General features: G+C 41.6%; 1 protein-coding gene across 2 annotated transcripts in view; it reads right to left on the reverse strand.

The window, feature by feature from the left end:
- PPP4R1 (protein phosphatase 4 regulatory subunit 1) overlaps positions 1 to 5,209 on the reverse strand; it is a 283,628-nt gene extending 278,419 nt beyond the window's left edge. For both annotated transcript variants that reach the window (XM_068192324.1, XM_068192314.1), the window contains exon 1: positions 5,205 to 5,209. The gene's annotated coding sequence lies outside the window, so the exon portion shown is untranslated. The remainder of the gene's footprint in view (positions 1 to 5,204) is intronic.
- Between the last annotated feature and the right edge of the window lie 13,264 nt (positions 5,210 to 18,473).

The raw sequence follows: 18,473 nt of genomic DNA on the forward strand, positions 1-18,473 counted from the left end.
TAAGGCTCTTTTTATCATGGTAAAAAAGACCACAACCTCTTCTCTACTGGTGTCAGCAGTTTTATTTTCATAGGGCTGAAACAATCTTCACATCTGGAAGAACATGCTGGGAAGTAACTAATGCCATCACGTGGAACTCCAGTGGTGACTTGGGCTGTTGGGCTCCAGAGTGGGAGAATGGTCCAACATGCTCTTATAGCACACCGCCTCATAGTAGGTTTGTCAAGGACTTGTCTGGGTTTAGGTGAGGACACTGTCTCTTTGTCTCTTTTCTCTGTCTCCTTGGGCTGGAAAGGTGTCAAACACACTGTTGGTTAGCTGAGTTACACCCAAGCTGGAGGTGCTTGCAAGGTAGGTTAGTCTCATTGCAAGGTCCTAAAAGCCAGATGATAGTGGGAAAGGTTTAGTGGTGTTCTGAGCTGGGGGTTAGGGGAGCAGGTGGAAGCAGAGTGGAGATTTAGGGTTCAGGAAGAGTGGCTTCTAGACAAAAGTGTATGAAAGTAACAGCTAACTTAAGAGCAAAACCAAAGTCTCAAGTTAAAGGCTCTAAAGAGAAATTCAAGCAAGCTGGTAGAGGTGGTTTTAATAGTACTTTCGGCTTTACCAAAGCCATTAAGTTTAGTACAAAGCAGCAGCCGAAATGCTTTAAAACCAGATGTTTATGATTAGAGAGGGAGTCCTTGGGCTAAAGGGAGGGATGAATTTGTGTGTTCTACTAGGTTTTAGTAAGATGGAAAGTAAATTTAGAGCCTTAGCAAACCATGAGGGGTCACTGGATAGGTGGCTCCTGAAGGGGTTTATTATTTCTTCAGGACAGGCATATATTGGTTTTGAGATGTGATGTAAAGAGAAGCCTAAAGCTGACTTAGCTGACTTAGGCATGTGTAGGTAGGCCTGGGAGACAGAGGAGACAAATGTGTCTGGCAAATATGTGTGAAGGGTGCTTATTTGTCTGTAAAATGGGTAGGTTGATTGTTATTGCAGCACTCTTTTAGGGGAAAAAACTGCATTGCTTTAACATTATTCTTTTGAAATCTGCTACTGCCCCCTTGCTCTTCACTCTGACCTTCTTGCTTGTGAGAATCACTGAATGACCTTCTCCCCACAGCAAGCACGTGCTCCAAGGCCACAAGGCTCCTTGTGACTTAGCAGTGCTTTGCTTGTCCTGCCATGTATTTAGCTCTTCCACAGTCCAAAAAAAGCATTAAGCACCCATTTTAGCTTTCCTAAAGAGGCAGCCTCCATTTTCTGCATTTCCTCACCCTTCAAGCATCCTTTGCCAGTCACGCCTTGCAAGAGGAACAAATCTGTCAGTCTGCAGCTCTTCCATTACCTTGGATGCATAATAATGGCAAGGTTCTTCAGTGAGAGGCTGACTGGTGGTGTTGTTAAGAAACTACACAGATTCACCAGAAGACGGGTTTGCATAGCATCTCATCTTTGCTTCGGATCCTCTCTTTTTATACATTGTTCTGATACAGATAGATCTGGTTGGTCAATTAATCAATACATTTCACCTGACTGGCTAATTAACAAGACATCTTCCTTATAAACAATCTTTGAGAAAAACAGGAGAACAGAGAGTAGGAAAACAACACCCGCAGGTTGTTTATGATAATAAGCTATCATTGTTTATCTTCAACTCCCTAAAGTCTCTCAGGCTGATTCTGGGAAAACTTATCTAGTTTTCTAGCTCTCTGACCAGGCTGTCATATCCACAGACTGGTGCTTGAAACACATCTCTGCCATGGGGGTCAATGTTGCATCAATTATTTGTGTGCTGCCTTTTGCTTCTGCCTGCCTACTCTGCTACCTTTATTCTGTGTTTTGGTTCTCATTTCACGAACCTGGGCTCTTTGTTCACTCTTATCCTGTGGTTGGAGATGCATTTTCCTGCTAGTTTTATTCTTCAGTGGGGTGCACAGTTGTCATTTTTGTATAATAATGCTTCTCTGGCAACATTGGTTAAAAGGAGAGGAAGATTTGCTATCAATCACATGGAAGGTGGACTGGGATTGTTTATTTAAAATCTGCTGTTGAGATCCTTGGATATCTGTCTGTTCTTATTCTCTGACACACTCGTGAAAATGTTGGAAATCCTTTTTTCCTGATGTCAATTTAAGGAATCACAAGTTACTTTCCAGGGTCGCAGTGGGATCAGCTGAGTCATAAATGTTCTTGAAAATCTCATCCTGTTCAAAGAATGCATTTCAAAATGTGGCTTACAAGTGTAATGGCATTTCCCATGGGATGGACCTCTTGTGGATGAAGATTCATTTAAGCTGTGTTGTGTTCCTATTAACTAAAAAACCCACCTTTTTTATGCAATACTACAAATACTTCTTCTCATAATTCTAATTCTATAGGTAGAGTTTCCTTGGAAGTGCTCTCATGCAAGCACTTGGACAGGTAAAGAAGAACTTGGCTCTGTGACTGGGCAGCCTACTCTTGCTTGCTTTTGCTTCCTTGACAAATTTGCACTTGATTCATATTCCCAAGCCTTCTATCATCATCAACCCTCGATCCTCTGTCTCTGCAGGGAGAGGCAAGCTCTGCATTGAAGATGAATGTGTTGGGTAGTTTTGGTTACTAATTTGCTATTTTAAGTCTGCATTGTGCTTTGATGGCTCTTATGGGATTTTTTTTTCTTACAGTAAGGGATGAAGATCTAAGGGGTGTCTATTTGGTTTTTCTCATCCCATAACAATATAAAATGTCATCTTGGACTAAGTAGATACACATGTCACCAGCTACATGGCAGTGTACTAAATAAAAACAGTACCCTTCATACAAATACTTGAATAATTAAGTGGACTTAAAGGAAGAGAAGCAAGAAACTAAATACTTTTGGAATATGAAACTAGTCTGCTATTGTTTCATACTCAGTTTAAAAGCAAAAACATCTTAAAATGTCGTCTCCTCATTTTTCAATGCTTATTTTTAAGCTCAGCACAAGAGATTCCCATTTTCAGGCCGGTGTATAAGTAACAGGTTTATAGCAAAAGGGCAATTCTATTTCATCTTAAAACCAAATATTTTTCTGATTAATCAAATTGATTTTTTGTTAGACATCTTAATCTAAATACGCTATCTCATTCTGAATTCAATGAATGTAACCATTTCCTCCTCCTGCTATAAAGTGTTATTGGTTTCTACTTGCCTCTGCTCTCATCTAGACCAATTAGCCTCCAGAGACAGAAACTATTCATTGTTCTGCATTTAACTGCTATTAAACACAGTACATTTTATCTTCTATTAAACTCAATACATTTTAGCTTGTTCCTTATTAAAATGATCTGTATTAAAAGTGGTGATTTGTTCTAACACTGTGTGTTTACATGGAAAGCACTTACTTTAAAGTAAGGTCCTATCACTCACAAGTTGGAAAGCACTGTATATGCAATACTTGTGCACTAAAAAACATATCTGGTGTAGAAACTGAGTCTGTGGTCTGCCTTCATTTCTAGAATCAAGATAATTTGAAATCTTGAAGTTGTACATGAGCTTGCATGCTTGCTGAGGAAGTGCCAAGGACACCACTTGGGAGACATATGTTAGCTGTAAGGGTGTCAGTATCCAGTATCTCCCAAATGGGGGTCTGGTGCTGCAGTTGCCTCGTGTCTGAGGTCCATCTTACGACTCTGAGTAACCTTGTTGAAGCTAGCACACTACTTAAGTTGTCAGTGCTAGCAGGATGATTCTCTGATGGTCCCAATCCTTTCAGCACTTCTGCATGAGTTTAATTTGGGATTATTGATGAGTTTACAATGAAGTGCATATGTAAGATCTGGCTGGATTTAGTGTTCCTCATTTTTTGCTACGAGGAGAGATTTCTTAATACACCTATTGTATTTTAATTAAAGAATATTTTTTTGTCAGTAATCAGGACATGTTTACTACAATCAGTGAACATTTTCTGGGACTAGGACAGCATATGTTAGCAGAAACCAATATGCCTGCAAGATCTGGTACCATTTATTTTCCTATAACCAGCAGATATTTTAAGAATCCTCATTGTACTGAGGTTTCAAGTCAAGGTGGTGAACCAGGATGAACATAAGAGACGGTGCAACTACAAATCCCATGACCTGTATTTACTATCCCACTGTAATGTGAATCATTCCTGAAAACAGCTCTTGTACCATCTCAGTGTGTTGTGTGGCGTTTCCTTTTTTTGTCTAATACCTGCTATCTTCTAGCTTAAGTACAGAACTGTCCTGTTGTGTTTTCTATTCTGACAAAGTTTAAATTTAGCGGCATTCGTGCTTCAGCCTCTTTACAATGAATGGGAGAGTCTAAGCTGTTGTTTTTGTGTGTCACTTTTTGACAGATGTAGCTACATGCTATTTCCCCAGTTCTTTACCTTGCAAAGCCACCACCTCTACCAGATGAAGGCCTGTACCTTTACATGGCAGCCACTGTGGAAACACTGAGAAACCCATAGCTGAGAAATCTCTTGGATCCATGTTTTGTTTTAAAAGCAGCCCTGGGACTTTTAGAGATGGCAATGCTGGGCAGAATTCTCCCCTACTGTGTTTCTTATAGAGTCACTGCAACAAAGTACAAGTATTTTAGCGTCTTGTCCTGCGTTGTGTCCTGCACTGCTAGAATGAGTGGCAATGACATGATGATTGTGGTACAAGATTAAATGGGGTGTGTGATGAGCATCATGATTTGTAAAAAAAAAAAAAAAAAAAATCCCCAAGCCAAACCCCATGACAGGGCTGGTTTAGGCAGAGGCTGCTGATGTGTTGTGTTAGGAGATCTGCATATTGGCTGGGGCTTTTTTGGGCTTTGATTGTGTGGGCTTTTCCTCTTTATTTCTGATTCCTGTAAATTCTCTTTTTTCCTGTGTGGTCCTGTGCAGATCACACCACCAAGTCTTGAAGCGCATTCCATGGTGATGAGAAGGATGGAGGCCTTTTATTTCCTAGGGAGGCCAGTGTCTGACATGGTTTGGTTCCTACTGTCACCTAATTTGTACCCTTGGAGCAATGGGAGAGATGGGAACACTGACGTGCTGTGCTGGCTGCCTGAGAATCTTACAGTTGATTCCAAGGTCACCCACTATATCTAGAATCCCTTTTTATAAAAGATAATCTTGCGATTTTGTCATCTAGAATGTCTTTAAAATGTGTCACAGCTCAGGTCAATTTCATTACTGATGTTTGTTGTGGGTATGTTGTTTGTTGCAGTGACAACTCACGCTGCTGCACTGTTAAATTCTGGGAGAAAAAGTATTAATTCTTTCCAGCAGGAAATTATTTGCTCTAATGTATAGTATTTACAAGAAAAAGCAGCATTTTAAGTTAAAAGTTGAAGTTAAAATGTATAAAATTACACATTTCAAAGAATCTTTTCAGGGGGGCCAGTTTCTAGGAATATCATATAAAAGAAAGAGGACATTTACAGTAAAATCAGAAAAATATGAAATCTTCTTAACCATACCAGGGTGAAATGTGGTGTCTAATAGGAATAGATTTGTCTGAAACCTCCACTGTGAGCAAAAAGACAAAATAAGATCTGTGGAATACGTGCTTATAGAGCAAACTTGGAGAAGAGCTGTGCTGATCATGCAGGGGACAAGTTGCTATGGCTGAGCTGGAGAATAAGCTGGAGTTCCCATGTTCTGCTGAACTCTGCATTTTTACTGTTTAAGATTTTAATGTGTAGTTTGTGGCTTCACCGTAGTTTTAATTCTTTGCTTTTTATGTGCACATCCCTTTCCTCTGCCACACTTAGCACAGCAATAATATGAAAGGGAGCAAATTTTCTCCACAGGGCACAGACCAAACTATTATGAAGACTTAGTTAATTTTGGTTTGTTCTTTGGCAATGAAGAAGGAGAGCTTGTTTTGTGTCATGTTTTTCTCGGATGCCACAAAGTTCAGCAACTTTAGGTATTGCATGAAATACATACCCCAATAAATGTTTGTTTTATTTCAGTGATGTTCCTGTATATTGCAGAGAAAACATTCAGCTCTTTTCCAAACTGCCTTAAAAATAATCCCCTCCACCCCTCCCTCTCCCCAAAACAAAAGAAGCTTTCCTTCTCAGAAGAGCATCTGTTATTTAGCAATGTCTCAATTTCCATAAATAATCCCAGATTTCCCCTGCACAAAGATATAAACAATTGTTCAGCACTCAAACCTCCCCCTGTCTCAGATTCCCTGAATGAGGAGAGTGGGAGAGGAGGCACCAGTGGGGGGTTTGCAGGGGGACCCATGTCAGGACAGAGGTGAGGCAGGGCAGTGGTGGCTGTTGGGCCCTTGTGGGATGCAAAAACTCTTTGGCTGGGTTGAAGACCTCCACCAGAGGGGAGTTTTGATGTTATTCGGTGTTTTGAGCAGCCAGCTGGCCTCGTGGACTGTAGATCCTACCTGGCTTGGCCATGGGTTGGAGAGGTTAATGCTGGGATAGGGAAGGGAAGATGCCACCCTACCCCTGACTTGAATTGTGAGACTGACGTTTCTGGTGGGGCCCCACCAAAAAGCTACTCAAGACTGGATGCTTCCCACAAGTCCTACCTCTGGGTTTCTTTAAATAATGTTTCTGCAGGAGAGAGTTAATATCTTATGAAAAATCTTCCTTTTATTCATAGCTAGGATTTGGCTGGGGGTTTTTAAGCACTCTGTCAGCAAGTAATGAAAAAGAATAGTAACTGAGCAATGAAAGATAATGGCAGAAAGAGATGTGTGTAGTTCTAGAGACATCAACTGCTTCACAAATTCATGAAATTAATGAAATTTGGCTTTTGGATCCCTGATGTAATGATACTGTATTCTTAATGCATGAATATATGACCTGAGAAGCAACTCCCCTTAAAAAACTTGTTTGTTCTCCTGGCCAGAATGTATTTTTGTTTTTTCTTCTCAGCTGAAGTTGCTGACAAATTAAACCATGCTTTTGGTTGGTTTAATTTGCGCCTCAAAATTATTATTTTTTAATTGCAAAATGCCAGGATGCCTAAATTTCTTCAGTGATACAATAAACAAAGACACCACTTTTTTAATTAATGTGTTAGGATGACTATTTAATATACCTTATATGTATACAAGAAAATCTGTTTACTAGGGATAGGGTGCCATTTCAAAGTGAAGATCATTTTTCCTTGCATTGACCTTGTCCTATGATTATTTCTCTTCCATTCTGTCACAGGTCCAGACATCTTTTCCGTGCTTTGAAAATCTTGCAAAAATTAATTTCATTATTAGTCTCAGTATTACTCCTTGACTCTTTTGTGGATCCCTCACCTGCTGACAGCTCTGGTGGGTCTTCTGATAGGTCCACTGGTCTTCCAGCTTGCTTCCATTGGCACCAATTTTCTCTCAAGTGTGAGCTATTGGGCAGTGGATACAGCCTGAACAAATATGCCGGTACTTGCACCTGGTTTGCCTGAAAAACAGCAGGAAAAAATCCTGAGGTTTAGAGCTGGATGGAAGGACTTGTGGAGGCTGCATTTAAATGTATGAAAATCTTGCTGTCAGATTGGCCCTGTAAGGAAATGAGTGCAGAGAATGACATTTACTTTGCATCTTAACAGGGCAGCACAAAGACATCCCACTGACAACTGCTGAAGTGGATTTGATTTGAATTCAACAAAACCTTAGAAATGTTTTCATTTTGCTGCTTTGATGTTTTTATGTCCTCTTTAAAAATCTTGTATACTGAAAAGATGGTAGCATCTTTTTCTTTACAGTTTCATGACAATGAAATAATTTGATGTGATATGTGAAAAGAAAGCAAGAATACCTTAGAGTAGTTTACCTCGTTTGAACACTGTCTGCTCCTAAAACTTACATATCTATGCATAAATTCAATTGAAATTATAAATCCATGTAAACTTAAGTTATCCAAGCTCAGCAAGGAAGTTTTGACTTTCTATGCTAGCCTTTGTTCTTGCCAATGTCACTCACTGCTCTGGTACCTGAAATAGGACCTCTAGTCTCCTCTAGGCCAGGCCAGCTTTTTATATTTCAGGTCCTGCTGTTCATCTAAATATTTCTCTTTAATGTGTAGAGCTTGTTTTTCTAGAGGAAGAGTTTTCTGGGAAGGGATCCAGGAGTCACCAGTGCTCAGCTGCACTAAGAGCTCTTGCAGTGTGTGGGATCAGCAGGAGTAGGTGAGGAGCTCTCTGATGCTGTGAGTTACAACAGAGGGAAGAGGTTATGAAGCCTTCTCTTACCCTGGGCCTTCAGGCACAATACTTGTTATTCTGCATCATCCCAGAGGGTTGTGGGATGTGGTCCAGTGGCTTTCCTTCCACTCCTGTAAAAACTCACCAAGAAGCAGTTTGCTAAGAAAAGCATTGTTTCTCTGAAAAAACCCCAAACCAATATTAGAAATAATACTGTTTAAAAGCATCAGACATATTGTAGGTTGTTTGTTGCTGTTCCCACATGCCCTGACACCACAAAATGAATCTAATCTTAAAGTTGAGCATGTTTCTATCTTCAGCAGCATCTGTGTCTTCAGTCTGTTTGTTTGGAGTTTTGCATGACATCAGTTCCTGAGGTTTCGGTGTGCCTTATCAATGTATGAAATGAAATTCAAGGTTTTTACTTGAAGATGCGAATAGCCTGAAATCTAATTACCAGAGGGACTGCCCTTCTTCCCGCTGTGGTGCTGCTGCCATGGGAACTGCCAGAGATGACCCATCGAGTTCCCTTTCCACAGAGGGGAAGTCTTCTTGTTGTTTGTCATCTCCCCCACTGAGTTTTATAACCTTCTCAGTGACCTTCAAAGTCCTATCCCTTCTCTGCCCCACAGAGGGACATGGCTGGCTGTTGGATTCACTGGGCTTCAGATCAGGAACTGCACACAGAATCATTTTGAGTGTCCTAGTGCTCCATGGTGGTAAAAGTCAGGAAGTTTTGTGGTGTTGATGGAGACAGCATCAAATGTTTCAGGTACAGTGTCTAAAGCAGTAAAGGCATAGAGGTGGCTAATATGTGCCTATGAATGTAGCAGCTGTATATGTGTATCAGTGCTGAAGTCTTTCTCTGAATGAGGAGAAAGGGGAGGGATGCATCAGAGCATAAGAGCCCAAAATATAAAAGTTTTGGAAGATTCTAGGTCAAGAAAATTTCTCTTGTAAGGGGAAAGAGAAAAGATGTGTGGAAGATAAAAAACAGTGTTCTTCTCAAACACACCCTCTTCTTGCAGGACACATATGCTATTCATTTATGCTGATGGTGGAAAATATTTGCCCATTTTACTTTGTAAACAAATGCTGAGATTGTGAGATTGAGATCCTTTTTGTAGCTGTGACTTCCCAACTGCAAACTCAAATTGTAAGAAACTCTCTGGAAAAAACTTTTCTGAAAAGCCTATATTTTGTTTTCTGTGGCTTCTCCAAAGCGAAGCCACACATACTTGGTTTGCTTGGCTAGAATTCAGGTCAGCTTTGGATTTTTTATGCCATTTACATGAATTCTACACCTGTAAGTTTCATTCAGCTTAAAAGACCTGAGGAGGGATTAAGGGGTATCTTCTAACTGAGTCTGGACAGCCTGTGGCCAGAGGGGCCAAGTTCAGGTGCAAGTGGAAGGAGGGGCACCAGGAGACTGAGAAAATGGTAGATTTATGAGAGTGTCAAACTCAAATACTGGGAATTATTTTACATATTTATTTATCTACCTGATATTGTCTTCTAGATTTTGCTGTTTTAGAAATCTGGTCTTTGGTCTCATGATTGCTGCAAGAGATCTTGACTATCTTTTATGCTGCCTTTCCAAGATTCTCAGATGAAGGAGTCATGGAAAAGGACTGTATTTCAGAGGTTTACATAGACCCCTTAAGCACCATGTGCTGACTGCAGGACTTGAAAATTTACTTTTTCTAACAGGTAGGGTTTTCTCTGCTCTGCCAACCAGCTGCAGTTGGTGTGCAATTGCAGAGCCTAACCCAGTGCTGTCTCCTGCAGTGGAGACAAAAATATGTAAGACATCTGTGTCAATAAAATGACCTGACAGGAATTATTCCACTGCTCTCTGCGACTGCAGTGGCACTAACAAAAATCACAGATGGACTGGGACACGTGTGGGAATGTGTCTACCTGAGCTGGATCCACTTCAGCCCTGTTCCCTGTGAATGCAAATACTGTAGGACCTTCACTGAATGGTGGAGCAAATATTTAGAAATGGAGTTGTTTTAAGTTCTCTGAGGTGCTGCTAAGTCTCATGTTGCAAAAGTTTGCTGTTTACCAGAATCTTGAGTGACTCCCAGGAGCTCTCTCACCTCTTCTGCAATGAAGACCTTTGCAGGCACAGATGCCCACTGAATTTCTGCCAAGAACAACTTTCCTCCCTCCAGTACGTGCACGGCAGGGAGGAGAGGGCACCTGGAGCGCTGGTGCTCCTGCTGCTGGCTGAGGAACTGGCAGGGTTGTGCTCACGTATCCCTGACTTAGAGTGTGTGAGAGCAACAAAGGGGAATAGCTGAGCCCCTTGTATCTGGCCCTGTTTTTCTGCTAGGCAAAAATCAGGTTTGAGGGGGAATAAATTCTCCTTTCTTCAAAGCAGTACCCCTCGAGCTTCATAACCCATTTCCTACACATCCACTGCTGGGCTCGCCATTCCAGGTTTCACCCAGCAGAAAAAAAGGAGTGTGTGGAGTGCCTGTGTAATCACTCACAGGTTCTCAGAGCCAGCGATGCTGCAGCTGCTGGCTCCTCATGGTGGGTTGGTCGGGGCCTGGCAGTCAGTGTTACAGAACATGGCTGGAGCATCTTGTTAAAGCTGTGGCTGTGTCACAGGGAGACTCCACATGATTCCACTCTTGCCCTTTGATGAGGATGGTCTTATGGGTTGCATCTCATGCTCTGTAAAGCTCAAAGGGTCAGTTGATTTTACCTTATACTTGCATGTAGCTCATGTTCTAGGAGGAGTTTCTGCTTCTGTTCTGCAGCACTGGAGTTGTTACAAAAAAGCTGGTGCCTTGGCTGTTTTACTCCTGTGGTCCCAAAGGCTTGGTGGTCTGCTGTAAGGGAATTATCAGTGTTTGGCAGCAAACACAAAAGGCTGTGAGTGAAAGGGAGAGCCAGGCAGAGCTGGCTCAAGCTATCCTGAGACAGCACTTTTGGCCACTCCGAGTCTGGGTGATTACCAAGAGCAAAACTTTATTGAAGCAGCATCTTTCAGGCTTTCTTGGAGCTCAGAAGAATCTTTGGTATATTCAATGGCCATGCTTATGCAAGTATTTCAGTTTATTTCTGTGCAAAAAGGCTTGCCTGTGCCTAATTATTCTAGTGCCGTTTCTGAATGTTAGGGGTGCTTTCATTCTGGCAAACAACCAAATTAGTGATTATAAGGCTTTTTCAAAATGATGTGCAAGAAAATAAAGAACAATAGGCAATTTGCTATCTTTTGTGAGGAGGGGATGGGAGAGCAGCTGAATATGTCATCTCGCTTCTCCACAAGATCTAGTTCAGAGCTGAGACATGTTGCTACCACCCACTTCTTCCATGAGAAAAGAAAACACATGACTGCAGAGATTTCTGTTTCTCTACATGTGGTGAAGCGCAGACACTCTTCATGACCATGGCACCTGACCAGGGCAGTGTAGGGATTCCTCCCCATGCCAGTCAGGGCAGTGTCCATCCTTGGCATACACTCAATGCCATTGCAATTTCACTTGACTGTACATCAGTTGCATGATGTGAGAGTGAACAGGGGATGCTAACACATGGGTTACAGTGATGCCTTGTGAAGGCTGACCTAGAACAGAGGCTAGACAGAGTTAAAGAATAAAGTAGGTATTTATTAAAAGGTGTCAATGGATACATCTTGGGCAGTACAAAAGCCCAGCCAGGGCTACACCCAAGATGAACCCAAAATGGTCACAAAAAAATGGATGGCCTGTCACAAGGTCTCTCACTTTTATAAGTTCTGGTCAATTAGCATATTGGAGTTAATTGTCCAATTACAGCTTCAGGTTATGAAGTCCCATACTTCTTGTTCATTCCACCATTGTTTATGCTCTTGGGCCTGAGATTTCAATTGGTTGTCCTTGGTCCCCAGCTAGAGAAGGAATGGTTTTGTCTACCTACTCTGTGAGGAGAGCTTAAAATCTCTTAATATGAAGCTCAGAACTACACACTAAAGCAGCACAGAATCTGAAAAACATAAAAACTAAAACTTGAGGCATCAACAGCCTCCCTACAATACTGACCCTCACCTCCATCTTCCAGCTAATCTGGTGCTTGATCCCACATGCGGGAACCCCTTGGTCAGCCTAATACCTGCTTGCTGTGTCCCCAGGTTTTATTATAACATCAGAACTCAATGGCCTGTGGCACTGGAAACAGTTCACAACTGGTTTTTACCTTGAGTTGTTTTCACCTGGATCTAAAAGGCTGACAGGCACATCAGAGGAACCCTGAAAATGCCATCGGTTCCCCCCTGTGTACCCGTGAATGCACAATGTGAATAATCCTGTTAGGGAATTGGGGCTGATTTGGACTTGACTCTCTTACCCTAAATTCTGTGAATTATTATATCACAAGAGAAGAAATTATGCCTTGATTTGGCTAGATTTAGCCACTAAATGTGGGGATGACCTTTCAAAATCCAGTCAATTTATCCTGTTCTTTCCTCCCTCCCTTTGCAAGGAAATGTGTTGATTCTGTGTTTTGATAAAGCTCTTTCAAATCTGGGGCATCTTTTGGCTGCATCTCTCCCTCCACTGGAAATAATGCACTCCCTTCCCCTGTGCTCTCTGTGCTGCTCAAATTCTTCATCTGCAGCAGGGCGAGCAGCCAACTCCTTTTCTGAGCATCTCTTGTCTGGGGCTCCATCCAGATGCTTCGGGAGAGAGAGCCAATCAAACAGACAGTTCTGTGATTCAGCCTGTTCTCAGGGGTCTCTGAAATGGTCCTGTAGTCCCTGGAAAATGCTGCAGCTGCCCATCAGGCTGCTTCAGTGCCTCACCAAAGATGCAGTCATCCCCCACATCCAGGATAGCACAAAGGATGAGAAGAGATAAACACAAACATTTAGTTGGCAGTGTCAGTGGTGGAAAGGATTTAATTTTCTCTGTGACAAGGCTGTTTTTTTAATAATTTCTGTGTTATTATTCTGTGTTATTATTTCTGTGTTTCTTCTTTTATAACTACAGCAAGTTGATGACTTTACTCAACAGTTCCTTGGCTGAATGGTAATTTGATGATGAAGGTGACAGCAATAGCAATTATGAACTCTACAAGAGAAGTTGCTTTTAAAATGGAAAACTTTTACAGCTTATTTTTTAGTAAATGTATTTGCCACAAAACATCACCATCTATAGTTGACTTGCACTGTTCATGGTCTTTTTTAGAGAAGTGGTTGGCCAGGTTGGAGACAGTGTTGAGGCAGATGAAAACTCTAATGGCATGCTCATTAGAGTTCTCAGGCTCCTTTGTTAGTCCATGGGAAGCATCTTAGAAATGTCTAAAAATGAGGATGAGGAGCTAAAAAAACCCCAAACCATAAGTAATTAACAAGTGTTGCTCACATCCAAAAGATTTGCAACCATTGACCACCTGTGAACTTCCTGTGAAGCCTGACCTCACTTCCAGCAAACCTACAATTTCTTCTTCCTTTTAAATAGAGCTTCCTGTTCAGCCAAGCTGGTCATTTTCTCTGCTTTCTTGACTTAGGACACAATGGGGCTGCCTGCTCCTGTGTTTTTAAAAGATGGTTCTTTTCAACTGAGCAGTACTCATGTACCCCCAAACCCTCTAAACAGTTTCCCAGGGCACACTGCTAAATAGCTCCTTGAGTAGCTTCAAGGTGGCTCTTTGAAACATTTTTCTTCATTTAGAAAAAAGGAGTTGGGAAAATAATGTTGGCTTTTTCATCAAAAATGAAAAATAAATTCAAGACCCCACTGTGATTATTTTACTTCCCTTCCAGCTTTGTCTTATAAAACATATTTACTATTTGGAAACTGCTTGGATAAGAGGCAAGTCATGTAATTCCTGGAGAAGGATGACCTCACATTATGAAAGACTCTAAAGTGAAGCCAGATGAAAAATGAGAATCTGGGGGATTTTCATTACATTTATCTCCAACTTGCCATTGTTTGTGGAACATGCCTAGGTGCTGTTTTTGCCTGTGTGATTTTGGAGCCAAAGCCATGGCAGAAATAGCAAACCTGCTAGAGAAACCTTAGCTAAGCATTTAGGCAATTACATGACACTTTAGAAAGTTGTAGGCAGATTTTGAGCCTTATGTCCAACGTTTGCTTCCTCTGTGTTTTCTAAAAATGCTACCACAGCCCCTATTAAAATTGCCCTGGTGACAAATGGTTGTTTGCCAGTTACTTCCTACTGCTGGCTCTTCTGCCCACTTTGCATTTTGTGGGGAAATGACTGCTGCTTCTTCGTGTGAGGAACTTTGCTGGTACACTGGCAAGTTTTGTGTGCATGTGAGATGGATGTTGCTGAATGCAGGCTATGAGATACACACCATGGCAGGTCTCTTGACTTTAAACTGGTCTCCAGGTAGCTTTGAAGAATTGAGGGACTACACTTCTGTCCCTCTCATTGCTGGAGGTGCTGCATCATTAGAGAGTTCCCAGTATTAACACAGTTCTATTCTTCCGTGTCACTTCATGTTGAAATGGCAAATTTCAAGATGTTAAAGGAGTTAGGATTTCTAAAATAATTTCCTTTACATTGTCTATGGTTCTCAACATTCTGTCAAGCTGCAAAACACATGCAACTGTATTTGCAGTCCAAGACTGACTTGTAGCAACACATGCCTCCATAACCCCCCGATCAGTTGTGGCCCTTCTTTCACAGTAGCATTTCTGCAGACCTCTTCTGTCAGGCTCAAAGGGCAGCAGGACTGTTTGTTCTTCAGCTTTAAGCTGTTGCACTCAAATTACACTCACACCACATCCTTTACATTGCATGGCTATAAAGTAGCAGTTTGTTTTTAAACTAGTGGTGTTAATTTGAGATTTTGGCTGCTACTGGCTACTTCTTCCTTTGGCTTTTGCTTTCACAGATACCACAGGGAAAAAAAAAAAAAAGATTTTTTTTGAGAGAACGCCCCTTTAGTTAGTAAATTGTTTTATTTGGTAGCTGAAATCACATAGCTTTTGATGGGTGATGATGAAGCATTATAAATGACTGGTGAGACCTGAAACTTCATTCTCTGCTTTTCTGCATCAGGAATAAGTGAGACAGCCAGGCCCTGGTCACCCAGCCCTGAGCTCGGCATAGAGGGGAACTGGCACAGCCTAGTTCCTATCTGTGCAGCTGATATCTTCTCCCAGTGGTTATTGTGGTCACTCCTGGCTCACTGCAATTTGCAGAACCATGCTGGAAAATTGCCTCTGGGAGGGTTGGCTGGATTGGGTACTGTTATCACACCCACACTGAAGAAGGGGGCTGCAAGGGTGGTGGATGACCTTCTGGGTAAGAGTATCTGATGCCTGAGTTGTAGGAAAGGTTGGATTCTGGATCCTGAGGCAGGTTGTTCAACCATCATTACAAGACATTTGTGGTTTTGAAAGATCTTTTAAAAATCCAGCTTTGAATTTTGTAGCTTTTAGTTAACTTCATTAGAGTACTATTACATGAGTGAAATACAGAACTCACAATGAGCAAAATCTAATTAAAAACATTAGAAGACTTTGAATAAGCATTATATGAAGGAGATGAGTGAGGACAAATTTACAGTTACTGCGTTCCCATGCTCGTTTCAGTCCCATTCATCCTGCCATTGCCTTCTTAGACAATATTTCAGCATTAAAAAAAAGCCTCTAGAGTTTGACTAAACTTGTTTGGACCCACCCTGGGACATGAGTATGGTAGTGCAAAGGTAGCAGGCATGCTACTGCATGTCTGCAGAGAGATGAGGCTTGTGTTGTGCAAAAGGAAGCAAATAACAACTTGCTGCTGAGTGCAAACCAGAGCAGCTGTGGACTGCAGCAGCCATCTAGCCAGTTTGACTGGTTATGTACAGTGGGCCCACATGGCAGCATTCAGCATGAAATCTCATGCCTGAGCTTAGTAGGGTTTAAGAGATCATGCTGCTCAATGGTGGCTCTGAATGGTCTTTTCCTCTGTCTGTCAGTAAGGAACAAGGGTGCTCATGACTCAGTGCACTGATTCTGGTGCTGTTCATGTGCTCTTAGTCGCGCTTGCCACTATCTGAGGGGAAACAATGGAAATAAATCTCACGCATTTTTTATTAAATCTGATCTGCTAAATCTGATGTTCTGGGCTATTTGTCTAGTAGGTTGTAAAAATGATTGGTCACCTCTGCACTCTTTAAAATCAACAAATGCTTTTGAAAGGAGGTGAGGGGTGTCTAGTGGAAAGATGGGTGGTGTGATAAAGATTCCCCTCCCACCATGGCGTAGCAATAGCAGCTCTGCCTCCCTTTGGAAGAAATGGTTTTTGTACACTTACCAGCTCTGGGCTTTGGCTTCCACTGCTGTCACGTGCACCATGGGAGGTTGCAAGGGACAGAAAATTTGTAAGGCATTTGTACAGCCTTTCTGAGAGCTGCAGAACAGGGCAGTGTGAGGAGCTGCTCTGGGACACTGAAGGCTGGGAGCAGAAAGCTGGCATGCATGGTCTACAGATGGGCAGTGTGGGAACTGGGGTGTCCTCTCACTGTAACTTCTACTCAACGTCTCACCTGCAGGACTCACTCTGAAGTATCTTACAGTGGGAAGGGAAGATTACTGCAGACTGATGGTTGTTAGCAAATGGCTGCTCCTTACAGGGAGAGACTTTTGAAAGCTGCTTCTTCCACCAGTTTTGCTCCACTGGCCACTGAGGAATCAAAAGGAGAAATGGGAGCACAAGGTGGAAATGCGGACACCTTTTCATACGGACAGTGATTAAATGCATGAAAAACCAACCGAGAACCCTTCCTTGTGGTGCCAGGGAAAGCTTTCCTTGTAACCCTCTCCTTGATCACTTCTACCTAAAAACTTCTGCCCTGTATTAAACAATGCATGTTTAACCAAGTCTTGCTAATATATGGGCTGAAACTAGGGCAGAGAGTTTTCCAGAAAAAGTGGGGAAACCCTTTCTAATGTGATTATTGCTTGTGAGCTGTGTCAGGGTGAAGGGAGACAGAAGGGCATGAGCAGCAGCAATATGGTCTTTAGCAGGTGTTGAGGAGAGCAGAATCTAATGAGAATCATAAAAACACTTGAAAGCTTTTTAACTCCATACAAGATTTTCAGGAACTGTTGATAGGAAACAGTAGTGATCCAACTGACAGTTAAAGAGATGAAAGGAAACCCTTTGGATTAAATAAGATTTAGGAAATAAAAGGATTAGTGCTAGACAAAAGCTAGATTTAGGGGTTTATTTAATGAGTGCAGTGTGGCATGATGGAATGTGGGGCATCAGAAAAGAGATGAAAGACAAAATAAAAAGATGAATGCAGGAGGTAGTATGGAGGCAAGGAAACAGTACAACATCTCCAAAAACCCTTCACAAATCTTCTTGTAATTGAAAATGGTACCAAAAAAAGTAGTTTTCATTAGCAGTCTTGGCTTCTTTACATAGTAACAAGAAGTGTTACAATGACAGGAAATCTTCTGTGATGGGGCTGTCAGCTCAAATCCCTGCCACAGGAGAGAAGAGCGTACGTAATCAATCCACTTGTTTGATGAGATAAAATCAGATTTAAGTAGAATTATCACTCTGTTGGATTAATAATTTGTTGTGATTCCAAGTAGGGGCTGCTGAAGGACCAGTCTGGTTTAAGAGATCTCCATTTGGACCTCTCTAGTGAAGCTGGTGGCAGTCTCAGAAATGAGGGGTATGCACATGTTGGTGGAGCGAAGAGCATAGAACTCCTTCATGCAGCATCTGTCACAGGAACATTTCGTCTTGTAGCTTTAAAAGCAGGACCAGGAATTTTCCAGAGCTCAAGCTCTCCACTAAATCATCTAAAGGTGCACATTTTTATTACTGGGGAGGTAAAGAAAATAAAAAAATGTGTGTAAGAATTTGACTCGAACAGATCAGTTGTTCATTTAGCAACACCTCCAAAGTCTGCTGAAGACAGTAGAATGCCTACCAATGGGTTTGGCTCTGACATTAAGATAATGTAGTCAGGTAAGTGTAGATACTCTTGGTTTATGAAAGTACTATTTGGAGAAAATACCACATCCTCTGTTCCAAAGATGCTGTTACTCCTAATCTTCTGGATAGTAATGGATATCTCTAATGGCAGGCTATTACAGGAAGAACAACAGAACTTTTTTTTCCTCCCTTCAAGACTCCAAGTAAGACTGGGTCCTTTCCTTATCTAAGTGCAAAGGAAAATGTATTTTGTGGCCTAATTTTACCAACAGGAAGATTTTTACAAACACAGGTAGTTACAACTGGTTTAGGAAAGTTTAAAGTTCTTTGTGGATATTCGCATTAAAGTAATCCAGACATCTGCTGTCAATGTTTCTGAAAGACATTAGGATAAAAATGTTTCTTCAGACAATATTCTCTTTTCACTTGTTCT

This window comes from Anomalospiza imberbis, chromosome 1 (genome assembly GCF_031753505.1).
Source record: "Anomalospiza imberbis isolate Cuckoo-Finch-1a 21T00152 chromosome 1, ASM3175350v1, whole genome shotgun sequence".
Classification (NCBI taxonomy): Eukaryota; Metazoa; Chordata; class Aves; order Passeriformes; family Viduidae; genus Anomalospiza; species Anomalospiza imberbis.